The sequence below is a fragment of the Vombatus ursinus genome, unplaced genomic scaffold (assembly GCF_900497805.2).
Source record: "Vombatus ursinus unplaced genomic scaffold, bare-nosed wombat genome assembly UNPS02014894.1, whole genome shotgun sequence".
In the NCBI taxonomy this organism is placed as follows: domain Eukaryota; kingdom Metazoa; phylum Chordata; class Mammalia; order Diprotodontia; family Vombatidae; genus Vombatus; species Vombatus ursinus.
In genome coordinates, this window is record NW_020954672.1 from 2,530,670 (window position 1) to 2,548,386 (window position 17,717).

The 17,717-nt window shown below is 37.6% G+C and overlaps 1 protein-coding gene across 1 annotated transcript in view; it reads left to right on the forward strand.

Annotated features, from left to right (window-relative positions):
• The window catches only part of LOC114028696, a 468,075-nt gene that overhangs the window by 53,860 nt on the left and 396,498 nt on the right, over window positions 1-17,717 (forward strand). The window lies entirely within an intron of this gene.

Here is a 17,717-nt window from a genome sequence, read left to right on the forward strand (position 1 = left end):
TGGGTTCACATCTATCCACATGAATGCAAGTCATTTAACCTCTCTGAACCTCAGTTTCCTCATCTGTAAAATGGGAGGTGAATCAGATGGCTTCTAAGGTCCCTTCTAGCTCTAAATCTGTGATCCTATGATATGAGCTTATAAGCAAATACAACATAAGTGCAAAGTTATTGGTAGAATTGGAGTGGAAGAAATAGCAGCTGGGGGTGTGTAGGAAAGACATCATGTAGGAGGTAGCATTTGTGGTGATCTTTAGGGGAAATTAGGGATTCTGAGAAGTGTCATGAGGAAGGAATGCATTCTAGGCTGGAAGACAACCTATGTAAGGGGACAAAGAGAGGAGATGGAACTGCCCTGTGTGAGAACAAAAAAAAATCACTTAGTCTGAATTGTAGTAAGACTGAAAAAGCAGGCTGGAGTTAGGTTATGAAGGATGTGAAGTGCCAAACAGGAGTTCACATTTGATCCTAAGACTAATACAGTAATAAAAATTGCCATGAGAAACCATCTGGGAAATGGACATACTAGCACACACTCCCAGCTGCTTCCCCTTGGGATAGTACACTGGGAAAAAGACACAGACATAGCTGGGCCAATGAAACATCACCTAGGGGAACTCAGAAATCAAAGCTATATCCTTTCTATATCCAAGGTTAACCAGGATCTTATTCATGCTCTGTGAATACTCCAGACCATCAGAAAGCACACAAATGAGCTGACTAGTCTAATTAAATCTACCATCTTTTTTCTTTCTTAAATTCAACATTGCCTTCCACTCAGACAAGGGTAGTCCAAGGCTGTCGATCAGAGAAACTGTTGCTATCCATCCCATTAGTTCTGAAACAACATTGTCACAAACGCTTGCCAATTCTCTGATAACCACTATGCCAACAGTGAGGGTCTGGGTTATAAAATTGTAACGGAAGGGTGATATGTATAGAAAAAGGCACACTAACATATAAATGACTTGTGAGAACCATGTAGCAAGGATTCAATGAAATGATGCTAAATCATTTTGGTAAGTGCTTAACTTCCTCTGACAATAGTGATCCTTTGCACAAGCTAATCTTGGTAGATCCTACTAGTTATATTGCATCTCCCTAATCCCTTGAATAGCAGAGAGACTCACCTTATTACAGCTAAGATCTGTTAGAAGTAAATGTTGATGATAATACTATATTAGTACATTCCTCATTTGTTCTTATATGTCTCTGTGTACTTAGGAAACTGTCACCTGCCTAATAGCAACCAAATTTCGTGTTACAGGTCACTGGAGGGCATTATGTTTTTGTGGGCAAGGCTGATATTCAAATACATACAACACAGTGGTCATAAGAGCCAGAGTAGGTTGAGTAGTGACTTATATCTTCCTAGGCACCATGAGGTAAAGTGATGTTTTTTGGACAGAATCAAAACCTAGAATATAAGGACTTTCTATATCTGTTACCTTGAATCGAGTTCTTAAAAATCCCTCAAAGAAGATGAAAACTAATTTCAGCATACAGGAAGCACAAAGTAAATAGCATCATACTCTGCCTAACTTTCATCTACTTTCAAATTCCTCAACAAGAAGCCTCACTCTATTTTAGTCCCTTGCCCCTTCTTACCACCTCTATTCCATTTCTGCATCTCGAGGTACATAAGATAAGGGAAGACAGGAGAAGTTAGCATTTGATTAATAGAGTAACATATAACAATGTACTAGATGAAGATGAAGTCATGTACGTGAGTTCAGCTACTCTAAGCAGAGATAAGCATGTACCACAAGTCCAGAAGTTTAATTCAAGTTCAAAGTCTATGTCATTGGAGAGAAGAGGTAGCAAACAGAGAGTGGGTTCCATGTAAGGAAGCCAGGATCAGAACCTGAGGATTCAGATACAGTGGGAGAGAATAATCAATGAGAAGATTCCAGAGAAGGATACTGGACACACTCTCCATAGTGCAGCAGATATACGCATATCCACATGAGTAATACAACGGAGTGACCACCATTGATCTACGGACAAAGGCTAGCCCTTCTCTGCCTTAGCCTTAATCATTCTGTTGAGTTTGGACAAAGATGAGTTGATATGTATGTACTGGTAGTCAACTATAGTAGAAAGAGCACCAGTTCTGAAGTTAAACGACCTAGGATTAAAATTCACCTATAATGCTCACTATCTCTATAACCTTGGGCAAGTCATGTTCTTGAGACTCGGTGTATTCATCTGTAAAGTAAAGAGGTCTAACTACCTGGCCTCTAAGTTTTGTTGCAGCTCTAAATCTAGGATCCTATAATAGTATAAAGTTTCCCCAGGTGCTGCTGCCTGATTGCAACAGAATGGCTAGAATCAAACTCATATTCCTATTTTCCTTAGGGAAATTGCTCAATCATGAACTTCAGTGACCCCTCACTTACCTCCCACTCTAATACAAGAAAACTATTGGTCTACCAACAATAATCACTATGATCTATTAATCAAACATCTCCTTAAAGTCTCTTGTCCAATATTTTCCTCAGACTGATTAGAAAAGAGGAATATGTTCAACATTGGACCCAGTGTAAACATCTGTTCTGTGTTTACTCATTCCTAACATATTGTGATTCTTTAACTTTAGTTCCACATGAAAAAAAAAATTCACCCCTTACCTATTTCTGTTACAGGATAAGGAAACCTGGCTTACTGAAAAGAACATTGGTTTTAGATCAGATAGCTTAAGTTTTAATCCCATCTCTGACACTTATTAGCTATGTGACCCTAAAAAAGTGATTTTATAGATAAAGAAATTGAGGGCCAAAGAAGTTAAGGGATTTGTGGAAAGGTCACTGAGCTAGCATTAGATCAAATATGAGAATCCAAATCTCTTCTGATCCCAAATTAGTTTCTTTTCCCACCACACTATTCTGCCTTTTATTAATTTATTTATAAAGATCAGGAAATGTTTACATTTAGATCAATCTTCATACTCATTAGAAAAATGAAGCAATAATGAACATAGCAAAAGAAAATCTCATTTCAGGTATTATATTAGAAGCAGTGGTATTGTATAGAAACATACTTTTCCTTATAATTTTATAAAATTTTATAATTTTATAAGACAAATATACCTAATTTGAATAATGCTTAAACATGCCAGTATGTTTTTTTTCTACTCACTGATGATTAAGATGCATAAAATTCAATAAAATTCAATTTAAATAAGCATTAATTGTATCTTTATTGCTAGAAAACATCTATTTCATCAAGCTAGCATTTAGGATGAAATGGTTAGTTTTTGTCTGGTTCAGCAGTTCCATCAGTATAGGGAATTTCCATGTTATGAAAAAATCCCTACGCTGATGCAGAACTGCAGCTCATTGGTATATAGTCTTACAGACCAGAGATATCAAACTCATGGTTGCATCCACCTGCAACACTTCACATTTCAGCCTGAACCAGATTAAAATGTAATTGAGGAATATTTAACAAGATAAATAAAAATATAAAAAAATATAATGTTATTATGTTTTTTCTTTTTTTAATTAATTTATTTTGAATTATCAACAATCACTTCCATAAGCTTTTGAGTTTTAAATTTTTCTTTTAACCTCTCTCCTCAAGATGGCATGCAATCTGATATAGGCTATAGATATACATTCCTATTAAACATATTTTCACATTAGTAATGCTGTAAATAAGAATTAGAACCAATAGGTAGAACCACCAGAAAGAGGAAATAAAATACAACAGAATAAAAAAAATAGCAAATAGTATGCTTTGATCTGCATTCAAACTCCACAGTTCTTTCTTCTTCATGGATAGTATTTTCCATCATGAGTCCTTTGGGCATGTCTTAGATCCTTGTATTGCTGAGAAGGATTAATTTTATCAACATTAATCATCGCACAATGTGGCTGTTATTGTGTACAACATTCTCTTGGTTCTGCTCACTTCACTCAGCATCAGACCATACAGGTCTTTCCAGGTTTTTCTCAATTTAGCTTGTTCATTATTTCTTATAGAACAATAGTATCCCATTGCATTCATATACCATAACTTGTTCAGCCATTCCCCAATTGATGGACATCCTCTCAATTTCCAATTCTTTTTCACCACAAAAGAGTTGCTATAAATATTTTTGTACATGTGGGTTCTTTTCCCATTTGTATGATCTCTTTGGGATATAGCCCTAGAAGTGCTATTGCTGGGTCAAAGGGTATGCACATTTTTATAGCCCTTTGGGCATAGTTCCAAATTGCTCTCCAAAATGGTTGGATCATTTTACAACTCCACCAACAATGCATTAGTGTTCCAATTTTCCCACATCTTCTCCAACATTTATCATTTTCCTGTTTTGTCATTTTGGCCAATCTGATAGGTGTGATGTGGTACCTCAGAGTTGTTTTGATTTGCATTTCTGTAATCAATAGTGATTTAGAACATTTTTTTCATATGACTATAGATGGTTTTAATTTCTTCATCTGAGAACTGCCTGTTCATATCCTTTGACCATTTATCAATTGGGCAATGACTTGTATTCTTATAAATTTGACTTAATTCTCTATATATTTTAGAAATGAGGCTCTTATCAGAGAGACTGGTTATAAAAATTCTTTCCCAATTTTCTACTTTCCTTCTAATCTTGGTTGCATTGGTTTTGTTTGTGCAAAAACTTTTCAGTTTAATGTAATCAAAGTTATCCATTTTGCTTTTTGTAATGTTCTCTATCTCCTATTTGGTTATGAATTCTTCTGTTCTCCATAAATTTGATAGGTAAACTATTCCTTGTTCTCCCAGTTTGCTTACAGTATCAGCCTTTCTATCTAAATCATGAACCCATTTAAACTTTATTTTGGTATATGGTGTGAGATTTTGATCTATGCCTAGTTTCTGCCATACTCTTTTCCAGTTTTCCCAGCAGTTTTTGTCAAAAAGTGAGTTCTTATCCCAGAAGCTGGGGTCTTTGGGTTTATCAAATAATAGATTACTATAGCCATTGACTACCATGTCTTGCATACTTAACCTATTCCACTGATCCACCACTCTATTTCTTAGGAAGTACCAAGCAGTTTTGATGATTGCTGCTTTCTAATACAATTTAAGATCTGGAATGTCTAGGCCACCTTCCCCTGCATTTTTTTCCATTAGTTCCCTTGATATTCTGGACCTTTTGTTCTTCCAAATGAATCTTGTTATTGGTTTTTTTTCTAACTCTATAAAATAATTTTTGGTAGTTTGATTGGTATGGCACTGAATAAGTAAATTAACTTGGGCAGAATTGTCATTTTTATTATAATATGAGGTTTTCTAAGTAAATATGAACCCAAAAGGATCCATATGTACAGTTTATTAACCAACCCCATCCTGTTTCTATTTGAGGTTGACACCACTGCTACAGATTCTTCTGGGGAATGAGCATGACTTGGACCTAGGTCTTTCTGACTTTAAAACCAGCTCTTTATCTACTCTGTCACCCTTGCCTCTCTAGATAAAGTGGTATTATGAAAAATAAAATAAAAAATTAAATGTAAATAATGTGGTATATAAATTAAAATGCAAAACAAAAGTGGTATTACATTAAAAGAAAAAGGACATATGTTTTTTGTTTGGAGCGTTATAAGTCAATTGTCTCCACTGAGATGCCACCTCCATTAAGGTCAAAATTTGCAAGGCTCCTCCACTCCTGGAGACCACAATCTGAATTGCACAGTAACTATTCAGAGTTACTTGTTATTGTTGTTTGTCCTTTGTTTTTGAAGAGGCTCAATGACATCATGGGGTGATGTCTTGACTCACTAGTGAATTGAATTTAAGTGTGGCAGAGTTGCACAAAGTCATTAGTCAAAGTCAGAACTCACTCATTCTTCCAGAGTCATCAAAGCCCAGTGACAAGACAAAAGTCAAGACAACAGGCAATGGCCCAGGATGCAGTGGATGACCATGGTATCTTCTATGTCTGACCAAGCTCTAAGCACTCCACAGTGCCTGCTTTATCTGCCTTCATGGCCATGGGAACAAATCATTCTCATTCACCCATTCCACTGGGGGAAGTCTTCACATGCTCGGGGAAAACATCCCCCTAACTCACTGATGTGTTTGAGGCCCATAAGTTACTCTCAACCCAGTTTATCCCATCTGCCAAGATGGTTTACCAGGATGTGGCTGCTGCACATGCTACAGATTCTTGGACCCACACCATAGGTAGATGGTGGCCCTAAAAAGGGCTCAGCAAGCCCTCATACCAGAGGTGCAGTCCTCCTTGAACACCCCATACATCCAACTTCTGATTAGAGCTACTACCCTAAGCTTCAGTCCTGGAAATTTCAAGGTGGACATCCAAGTAATTTGGTGTTTTTTTAAATTTCTTGAGGTTTCAACATAAAGTTCCAGGGCATGGTGGAGATATTGGAACAGATGATCAGCTTGGGCCACAGAAACCAGAGGCTGCTGAGTTTGATTTCTAGATATAACACACTATCTATCTCAGGAATGGTATTGAGTAAACTGTACACCTGAGTTAAGTCTCAGAGAGTGCCAGCCAACCCCTCAACAATTGTCTTCTTTGACATCTTTCTAACTTCTTTATATGTTACCACTCGACTGAATTACTTTCAGAAGTGAATAACCAATAGGATGAGAACAGGAATGTAAGCACCATATCATGATCAGCAAGAAAATCATATTAATTAGGTTAGCAGCAAAGATGAGATAAGGCATAACAACTTCAAGAAAGACCAGTGAGGATTAGTGCCATATCAATTTGTCCAATATGGAGCAAGTACAACTAACAAAGTCTTTGGTCAGTGATTTTGGGTCAGATTAGATAAATCAATAAATAGTTTATTTGGCAATGGAATCCAAACATAAAAAGACTTAAGAATTAAGAAGTCATGGGGCAGCTAGGTGGTGCAGTAGATAGAGCTCCAGCCTTGGAGTCAGGAGGACCTGAGTTCAAATTTTGCCTCAGACACATGACACTTACTTGCTGTGTGACCCTAGGCAAGTCACTTAACCCCAATTGCTTCACTAAAAAAAAAAGAATTAAGAAGTCAGCAAGAACAAATACAGAGACTAAAGATGAAGGAAGACTTTATAACTGAGGAAATTTGCTGATCCAATACTAGCTTCTTTAACCTCCTTGCATCCTGGTAGGAGACAGTCCCTCATAAGGATCAGTCAGCCTGATTCCTGCAAATGATGATAATTGAGAATAGCTGGCCAAGTAGACAGTTGAGAGGAAAGTAAGAGATCATTTTATCAGGTAGAATGGGGACATCTGAAAACTGTTATTCACTGCTGATGATTTCTATGGAAACATACAAGAGTGTCAGAAGAAACTTAGAAAGGATCATTAGGGATTATGAAATCTTACAAAGGAAACAGAATATGAGGGAACAAATGGTGTTTTATCGACTGCTGCATAGCACAAGTAAACACCTCAAAAAAGAAAACTGAATATGGGATGTAAACCTGTTGGATAAGAAGAGGGTATCAAATAATGGGTCTAGGTGTTTTCACCCTAGAAAATAGCATAGGATATAGAAATGAAGTCCTGTTGACCAAGGACAGAGGACATCTATTGAAGGCCATAAACAATATGCTTGCTTGGAAACTAGCTGATATGATTAAGATTACTTTAAACTAAAAAATAATGCAAAGAGATGAAAGTTTCCAGATATTGACACAAAACCATTTATTCTAGAAAGCAAAAGGTATGACATAGGAAAGAGAACAGTAGCAGAAAAAATATTTAGTAATCTACAGTAGGCAATAATGGTTAAATGGTGCAGAACTTACTATAGATGTCTTCACACCAATGCACAAAGCATGAGTAATATGCAACAGGAACTCAAGATTTTAATACTGGCTGAGAAGTATGACCTCGTAAGAGTCACTATGACTTGATTGACCTATAGGAACATGGTAATAGAGTAGAAGAAGAAAATGCTGTTCATTAGAGTCTAAAAGAGCTCAAAACTGACTCAGTCTCCAGCCTATAACAGAGTCATTAGACTCTGTTAGCATCAATGGAATAGAACATCACCTAGAAATTGGCCCCCAAGTATTTGTGGATAGAGTATGATCAAAGCTGTATATGGAGAAATGGAGAGTGGAGAATGGAAGGAGAGTTAGTGTTATTTGAGTGAATTAATTAATGAAGAATTCAGGTGAAAATCCAACAGTACTGGGAGTATATTTAGGTGACAGACCAACAGTACCGTGGGTGTGTTCAGCTGCAGATCTTACATGATTTTTATTTCTTCTATGTTGACCTTTGATTTACTGTAGTGAGCAAGGGGCAAGTGGAGGATTAAAGCAGGCTGTGGAAACAAAAATCCTTTAAACTTATGTTATCAAGATAACATAATTGAGTGTATCCTGGGTCCTAATAGATTCCCTATAGAATAATTCCATTTCTGGGAAAAGTGATGACAGATTTAATCATTGTCATATGTAGTATCCTTATAGAATAATACAATTTCTGAGAGGAATGATGACAGAAATAGTCACTGTCATATGTAGTAAAACTGAATAACATAGATCTGAGCCCCCACTGGATTTAAGCATAGAAAAAGACTACTCCTGGGAGGGGTAGTGAAAGTGTAGACAAAAGAACAAACATTAGAATATGGAGAGTGGATCGGTAATGCATGACAAAGTAAAAATATACCATGTTCTAGGGGAAGAAATTAGATAGAAGGGAAAGGAGGGATATGTACACCAATAAAATACTTTGTGCATTTTGTACACAAAAAATACAATATAATGTAATGATGTATGTACATCAATAAAATACTCTGTAAAAGCCCATAAACCTAAGTAGTGGAGAGAGAATCAAGGCAAAGATCAGAGAGAGAAACGATGGTGAAATAGCAGCAGGAATATACGACAAGCTGCTAGGGCTAGCTGGAGGGATTGAATGACAAATTCACAGCCCAGATCACAATGGGGATGTGGAAGCAAGATAGGGCTATGACAGGGGACTTCAACAATCTGGTTATCTTCTGAAGGAGTAGAACAACTGATACATTTTTTACTTGACATGCAGATAATTTCATCTTCTGGGATGTGGAAGAAACATTGAAGTATGTTGCTTCCACACTCTCTCAGATTTCATATAAGGAGAATGACAAGCATAGTCAGACATGTGTTCTAAATTTTAGAACAGGTTTAAAATAGTCCAAAATTGTGGGAGAAATGATTATTTTCTCCTATATTAATAGGATGATAATTATATATATATATATATATGAATTTATATAATAGAATTGAATTAGGACTAAGGTTTTCCCCCTTCCTTTCCTTATTTAGAAATCAGCCCCTGTAGGTTATTCAGGCAGCCATTGAAGTACAAGGCTCATAATGAGATGAAATCTTAGGCAAAACTGACCCATCTAGAAAACTCAGATCTGATCAAAAGGTAAAGAAATTTTAGTTTAGGTGAACTGATGGATTCTGGCCTATTATGTTTTACTCAGACAGGTCTCTTTTGTCCAGATTACCCTATGTGGGGTGATATGGGTATAGATAAAGTTTCTTTGACCAAGACTGAATGATCAGAGTCACATCCCCAATACCCTCATTAGAATAAGTCTACTTTTCATTATAATATTAATTCTCTCATTACTTTTTAACCAATCAGAGTTGATTGCCACTCTCAGGAACACCCATTCTTCCAAGAGCATATAGGCATTGAGTGGGTTCCATGAAGGGATTTGGCATTTGAGAGTGCTACCGACCTTTTTATTAATTATATGCTAGCATGATTAATAAAATAATTACTCAGAAACTATGCCTCTCAAACTTTTTATACATCACAATATGGATGGTTAATATCCCATAAAAATAATGTGGTATTTATATAATGTTTTATAGTTTATAATATATACATAATGTGCGCATGTATATGTGTATATATAGCTCATTTGTTACAGCACTCCTGTGATAGGCATTATTATTCCCATTTTACAGATGAGAAAAATAAGGATCAGAGAAGTTAAGTTACCTGACCACTTGATTAAGCAGTGACTTAAACCTGTTTCTCCAATATACTTTGGATTGTACAATTCTGCCTCTCATCTCAGAATCTGAAATTCTCAAAACAAGTACAGAAGAGAGGGATAAGAGGCTTTCAAGAAAAAAAAAATTCTAGGGAGGTGTCATAATTTATTCTGAAGAAAAAGAAAGAGATTAATGCTTCTCTAAATAGGAGCTCATTAACCAGGATTTTAAAAAGATAAGCCCAAGAAATAGAAAGAAAGGCAGGTAACTGATTATAAATATATTATATAAATATAAATAAATTACAAATATAAAAGAGCAGCAAGGTCCTGTAAGAATAGGGTTAAGAAGACTAAGACCTAATATGAACTGAGGCTTTACAATAAAGAGGATAGGGGACAGACCTGCGGTTTTATTAATATAGTGGACTCCCAAGTGAGAAAACTCCCTCTACCAATGAAGCTTAGCATCTTCACTGCATTTAGTGTCAGAGAGTTGCCAATGTACTAGAAAATTAAATGATCTGTCCATTGTCACATAGCCCATATGTATCTGAATCAGGATTTGAATCTAAGTCTTGGCTGTTCCAAAGCCAGCTCTCTACCCACTACACCATACTTCTCTTCTCTTCTCTCAGTAAATGCTAAGAAAATTAATTTTAAAAATCTCAGAGATTTTTAGATTTGTTGGGGTTAAGAAGAATATGGAAAAAAGAGTAAGCCTCCATGCTTGGGGTGGATAGAGATTTAAAGAATCATGAGAACAGGAAAAATTCCAAAATTTCCTCTGAGTCCCTCAGTGTCTCATCCACCCACCCACCCACCATTGTCCAGCAGAGAAAATCACAGGGGTTAAATGCACGCCTTTAAGCAAAGAAGAAAGGTAATAGAAAAGATCAAATGATATAAGTTTAGGGCAATAGATACAAAAGGCACTAAGTGCTAACTCTACTCCAATCCAGGACAATCCTTTCAACAGCTCACTCCTGGGAGTCAGATCCCCAGTTTTTAATTGTATCCTATCTAGCTCTTTACACTCTTTGTTTGAGAAGGTCAGCACCACAACCCGCAGCTTGTTATCTCCACGTAAGGGTCACTGGAGAACAGTGAGTTTTTATAGACTAAAGAGTTCAATCTCTTCCAAAAAAATCATTATGTAGTTCCGCTGTTATGATAGATTCCACACCCTCCAGGGAAAAAATGAGTACTTATAAAATACCCAAACAATACCCAACTGATGGGCCATTTCTTTACACCTACCACTTTAGGCTTCAAAAGCCTCTTATAACTTTCCCCTGTTTATTTGTTTTCCTAGAACTGCTGGTAATAAGATCCCTAAGAAACCTAAAAAAGACTTATGTGCTTTTTGGACAGGGAACAGGAAAGGAGAAATAGAAACTTTTCTACAGGGATCCTGGGGAGAGAAGTGGGAAAAAAGCAGTGGTGATAGAGGATTAAGAAAGAGGGCAGGCAAAACCCTGAAGTTCCCCAAGAGAAGAAATCAGGACCTGGAGAGCTGGCCTGGCACAGAAAATTATCTTGGTTTTTCAAATAGGCATGAAGGAGGGCGTACACAGCATAATGAAATGTGAGCAAAACTGGAGGATGAGGATGAACAGTGAAATAGGAATCTCACTGGAAACCAAGGTCTCCTGATATCAGCAATACCCCAACCTTTCCCCCATAGTTAGAATCCTAACCTTGCCAGTCTTTCCAATGCCTTCTTCTAAGCCTGCTTTATCTCTCCAATAATCCTCAGCTCCAAAGGGAAACCCTAGTCTTTGTGAAGATACAAAGACCCTGACACTCTAGTGCAGTGTTCTCAAAGTTTTGGTCTCAAATCCTCTTTATAATCTTAAAAATTATTGAGGACCGGCAAAGTCTTTGGTTTGTATGGGGTTTTTATCTATCAGTATTTACCATTTAGAAATGAAAACGTCTCAGTATTACCATAAAAAATGGTTTCGAACTCAAAGACCCAAGAAAGAAAGGGTCTTGGGGGTACCCAGGGGTCTACAGAACAAATTTGAGAACCACTGCTTTAGTCTAGACAATTTAAAGGGAATAATATTATATTCACCAGCAAAAAAGGAAAGGAAGACTTACTTTAGAGTATCCCAAAGCAACATGATACAATGTCCTTAAGGTACTAGAACATAAAATAGTTTAACAATCTAGGCAACTAGGTGGCAGAGTACACTTGGAGTTAGGAAGACCTAAGTTCAAATCCCACTTCAGACTCTTTCTAGCTATGTGACTTTGGGCAAGTCACTTAATCTATTTCAGCCTCAGTTTCTCCATCTGTAAAATAGGGATAATATGTGAAAAAGATAAAAAGATACAGAAGAAAGTGCTCTGCAAACCTTAAATCACTATATAAATGCTAGCTATTATCTAGACAAAGTAAGTAAACAGATCCAGAAGAATGATATATATAATTATAAAAACATTGTAAACATAAACAATTTTCAAAGACTTAGAACTCTGATCAATGCAATAACCAACTGTGATTCCAAAGGGAGCTACAGAGAAATGGACTCAGGATGCAGAATGAGATCATATGGGTAAACATATACACACACACACACAGATATTTATATCTATGTGTGTATATATATATATATTTGTACACATAATATTTTTCTTGAGTATGCATATTTATTACAAAGGTTTTCTTCTTCTTTTTTCCAATGAGAGAGAGAAGGTGGAAGGAGGAGAAAATAAATGCTTGTTAATTTTTTTCATTTTTTTTTTGAGTCTTTTTTTTTTTTGCATGAGGCAATTGCCCAGTGTCACACAGCTAGTAAGTCTGAGGCCACATTTGAACTCAGGTCCTCCTGACTCCAAAGCCAGAGCTCTTTCCACTGCCCCACCTAGCTGCCCCTATAAATGCTTGTTAATTGAAAAAAAATTTTTTTTATTCTAAAAGAAAAAGAAATGACGCATGGGGCAGGTATAGGATAGAATGCGTCTCGAGGAAACATTAACCTACATTTTACTTATATACCCACAGGAGGGCACTGCTTCCCAGCAAGACATACTAACTCAACCAATGTTTCTGTGTTTATCTGCCCAGGCTTATACCTCAAGGATCCATTGACCATATTCTCTACTCTTGCCTCAGCTGTTGTGATTTTAAGAGGACAGAATATTAGAAGCGACATTAGAGATCATCTTATCCAACTCATTTTGCAATTAAGGAAACTGATATCCAGAAATATAACTTGCCCAGGGTCACACATGCGCTAAAGGACAGAAGTAAGAACCTCTGACTTCACATCCAATGTCTTCCATTACATCATGTCACCCCCATTGAGCAAAGACATTTAACGATTATCTTATGCTTAGGTTGGGATGACTTTTTATTTTGATTTCCCTCAGGGAATCCAATTTTGTTCATTCTAGTACAAGCAAAACCCCTAATTTTCAAGAGGAATGACTGGAGCTTGAGTGACTCTGACATATCCAGGCATGGCACTCTCTCAGACAGACCTCTGCTGAGGCCAAACTATATTTTTGAGACAGGTACACTCACTCCTCCCCTGATATGTCCAGTATCCCAATCTAAGCTCAAAGATCATTCTGTAATTGATTCAGATAAAGGCCTAATAAAAATAACAAATGGTTTTTAGTTGAATAGAGTAGAAATTAAAACCCCTTGTGCCTATGAAAACTCTTAATTGCAAGCAGCAGACTTGGTTCTGTACTGCTTACAAAGAAAAACAGATAAGTAAAAACAACTTTGTTTTCTCAAAATTATCATTCACTCCCCCCCACATCCAATAATCTTCATTCTCTTACTATTTTGTGGGAAGTATATCTTAGTGGAAAGCGTATCCTATCTGGAATCAAAGGACCTGGCTCAGAAACTCAGTTGCTTTAAAGCTGTATGTGACCTTGGACAAGTTACTTAACCTCTTCTAGCCTCTGTTTTCTCATCTGTAAAATGAAAAGGTTGGATGTGATGACCTCCAAGGTCCTTTCCAACTCTAAGTCTATGATTCTCACTTCTGAGATCTGATCATACACACATAGGGAGTGAAAGGTGGATTTTCAAGTCCTGAGGAACACAGGAGTGATCTAGAGTATGTCCAGCCCTGAGAGCGGAAATTCATTCTCCTTCCCAAAACAGAAATTAACTACGTTGTTATCTCCAGGGTGAAAGATAAACCCCCATTCTGTTGCCCCAGACTTCTAAGAGTAGGATTAAGGTTAGGGTTAGTGTAATTGGAAAATGAGGAGGAAAAAAGTCCAAAAAAATGGTAAGTCACGATTTCTGAAAATGTTTCTGCTCTTGGACATGGTGATACCTTTTCTTTCTCCCAGGCTGGAAATGCCTCCTAATCTCCACCTTGTGCTTCTAATGAATGAAACTCCATCCTGTTATGTGATGCTGTAGAAAGAAGGCTGGATTCAGAATCAGAAGACCTGGGAACAAATCTCAAACTCTTCCTGTTATTAACTGTGTGACTTCGGGTAAGACATTTCACTTTGCTGAGCCTCACTTTTCCTACTTGTAAAATGAGAGTGGTTGGTAGCAAAGGTGTCTTCCAACTATAAAGTTCTAACACTATGATACATAACTTTGCCTCAAAATGGAATTCCACCAACATCAGTCACATCTTTCCGAAACAGAGAGCTAGTTAGTGGAAATGACTTTCCACTTTTGAGAACACCAAAAAGTGACACATAAAGGGAGGGATATTAACATGTTACCCAGAAAATCACAACAAATAAATGACACAGTTTGAGTAACCATGCCCAGAATTAGATTCAAATTTATGGTTTCCTAACCATTCCATTCATTTGGTGGAGCCCTTAAATGGCCAAGTGGGGATGTGAACCTAGGTCCTCTGCTTACTAACCCAGCATTCTTTCTACTGCAGGTGGGAAACCATTGAGTTAGATCACATAAGAAGGCAGAACATACTGAGGATAGGAAGGGGACTGAGCAGAGTTTGAAGATAAGTTTCAGACCACAGACAGGTATGAGATGTCTCTATTTGGTATATATTAAGGGCAGAGGTAGAATGCATATGCAAATGTTTTTATATATGTGTGTATATGTATGTATATGTATATATGCACAGAGACACACATATGCACACATATAACTATGTATGCACATGTGTGCACGTATCTACATACACATACAAATATAGGCATACATATATCAATAATACATGTACATACATATTTATATACCTATATCTGTGTAGATATTCAGATATGTGTACTATATAGATATATTATGCATACACATGCATGTATACACATTTACATGTGCATATGTATATGTGTGTATATGTGTTGTTTTATACATAAATATATACTTTTTCCTGGCTTACAGCTTTGAAAGAAGACACAGGAGGTTTCAGGACAAATGTGCATGCATGTGTGCATGCATGTGTGCATGCATATTTACATATACACCTACATACACACATATGTTGTATGTACATACATATATAAATGTACACATGTGTGTGTATATTATCTATATGTACATATATATCTTGATATATGCACACACATATTTATGTGTGTATGCATACACACATATATATATTTATATGCAGATATCTATATATGAAACATAGATGCCAAGGTCAAGCAAGCACTAGATTGGGAGTAAGAGATCATGGGAATGAAACCTGGCTTCATTACTTGCCATCAACATTAACAGTGGGCAAAGCCCTCCTCCTTCTTGGATCTTAGTTCCCTCATCCATAAAATGTGGGAGATGGACTAGATAATCCCCAAAGCCTTTCCAGCTCTAAAACCTATGATAAGCTGAGTTCTGACTTTAGGAGCTTATAAGTCACAGAACTGACTGAGAGACCCTTGGGGCTGTTCTTTCTGAGTGTGTCTGACACCTCAGAGGCCCCGTGAGCTTCAAACAGCAGCTAGAACCCTTCAAAGCACACCCAGAGGCTTTGGGGTCAAAAGACATCACAGTGGGAGAGTTCTTAGGTAGAGAGAGAGGAGGTACACTTGACATCATTGTTCCTCTTCGAAAACGAAGAATGAACAACAGAGAGAGAGGAACCATGAAGAGACCACTGGGAACTTCCTTCTGGTTCATCTGGCTCCAGATTTGTTGTGAGTTAGGGATGCGCTTCAAGAAGAAATTAAATGGCTTCAGTTAGAAAAACAGTGGGGAGAAAGCTCAGAAAGGCACCCAGGCTTTTAGTGCTCTTAATGGGTCCAGAATATCTTCACAGGCTTAGAAAAGAAGCAGCATGATACAGGGGAAAGGGCACTGGCCATGCAGTCAGAGGGTCTGGGTTCAAACCCTGCATCTGACACTGCTTGTAGGACCTTAGGTGGGTCACTTAAACTCCTTGGGCCACAGGTTTTCTCTTCTTTAAAATGGGAGGAGGAAGGGAAGGGCTAACTGAACCTCAGAGACCCCTTCCAAACCTGGAGCTATGATGATATAGAAAAGCTGCAGTGATTCTCCACTGACCTGTGTCCATTCTCTTTCTCTCACCAGGGGTGAGAGGGCAGGTGAAGGTGGATCAGAGTCCTCAAGTCCTGAGCCTCCAGGAGGGAGAGGACTTCATGCTGAGGTGCAACTACTCATCTACTGTGACCACCTTACAATGGTTCAAACAGAAACCTGGAGAAGGCCTCATCTTCCTATTTTTCTTGACTGGTGAGACACAAAAGAAAGGAAATTTAAAAGCCTCGATCAATACAAAGGAACGGCAGAGCTCCCTGCATATCAAAGCCTCCCAGCCCAGAGACTCGGGCACTTACCTCTGTGCTATTCAGGCACAGTGCTCCCCAGGCATCTGTTGTCTGTACATAAACACAGCACCTGGGGAATGGGCCACATTCCCCAGGGGTGGTGCAATAAAGTGCATAGATCAAGACTCCACAATATTTACACAATCCCATAACTTTCTTGGTTCAGATTGATGGTAATGTATCCCAGTCTGGGACCCTGGGATTGGATGTCTGCCTCTGACTTTCAGCTTATCTCTAGACTCCTTACTCTATTTTAAAACTGAAATGCAGAAACAGGTCTGCTATAGTGGGTACCTGAAAACCAGCGGGACCACCCCACTAAGCTATTAAATCAGGCTCAGAGAGAGGGATCAGCAATGGAGAGAGAATAATGGGAACTTTAATTTCTTTTGTAACCCTGAATTTAGGCCTTGTTCATTTACATAAGATTCTCCTTGTTGGTGGAGAGAATAATTACTCAACTAGTAACTGCATGAGGGACAGAGTTATCAAGAGCTTGAGAGAAAAAAGTCTTTCTCCCAGCTTCCATCTTTGGGAGAAGACATATGAGGTTCCAGGATCTCTGGAGAGAGAGAGAAAAGACTTTGGGAATTAGCAGATATGTCCCTGGCCTACTAAATAAAATTGAAATCACTTATCCTACCCAAGGCTCTCTATATTACTATCCCAGCCTTATCTTCTACTGTTTCCCTACAGAAATTGTTGGCTCCAACCAAATTGATCTTTTAGCTATTTCCTAAATACAACTCTCATTTTTTTTATTTCCCCAGCTTTGCTCTTGATGTTCCCTCCAATTTCAATGTCCTCCTCCCTCCATCCTCCCTCATTTCCATATCATTACAATAGTAATCCTTCAAGATTAATTCAAATGTCAACTTCTCAGTGAAGCCTTTGATAGTCACCACCCAATTTAATCTCTCCCCCTTCTGAATTCCAATAATATAGGGTCCAATAAAATAACATATGTACAGAGTTTTACAAACCTTAAAGCTCTATATGCATG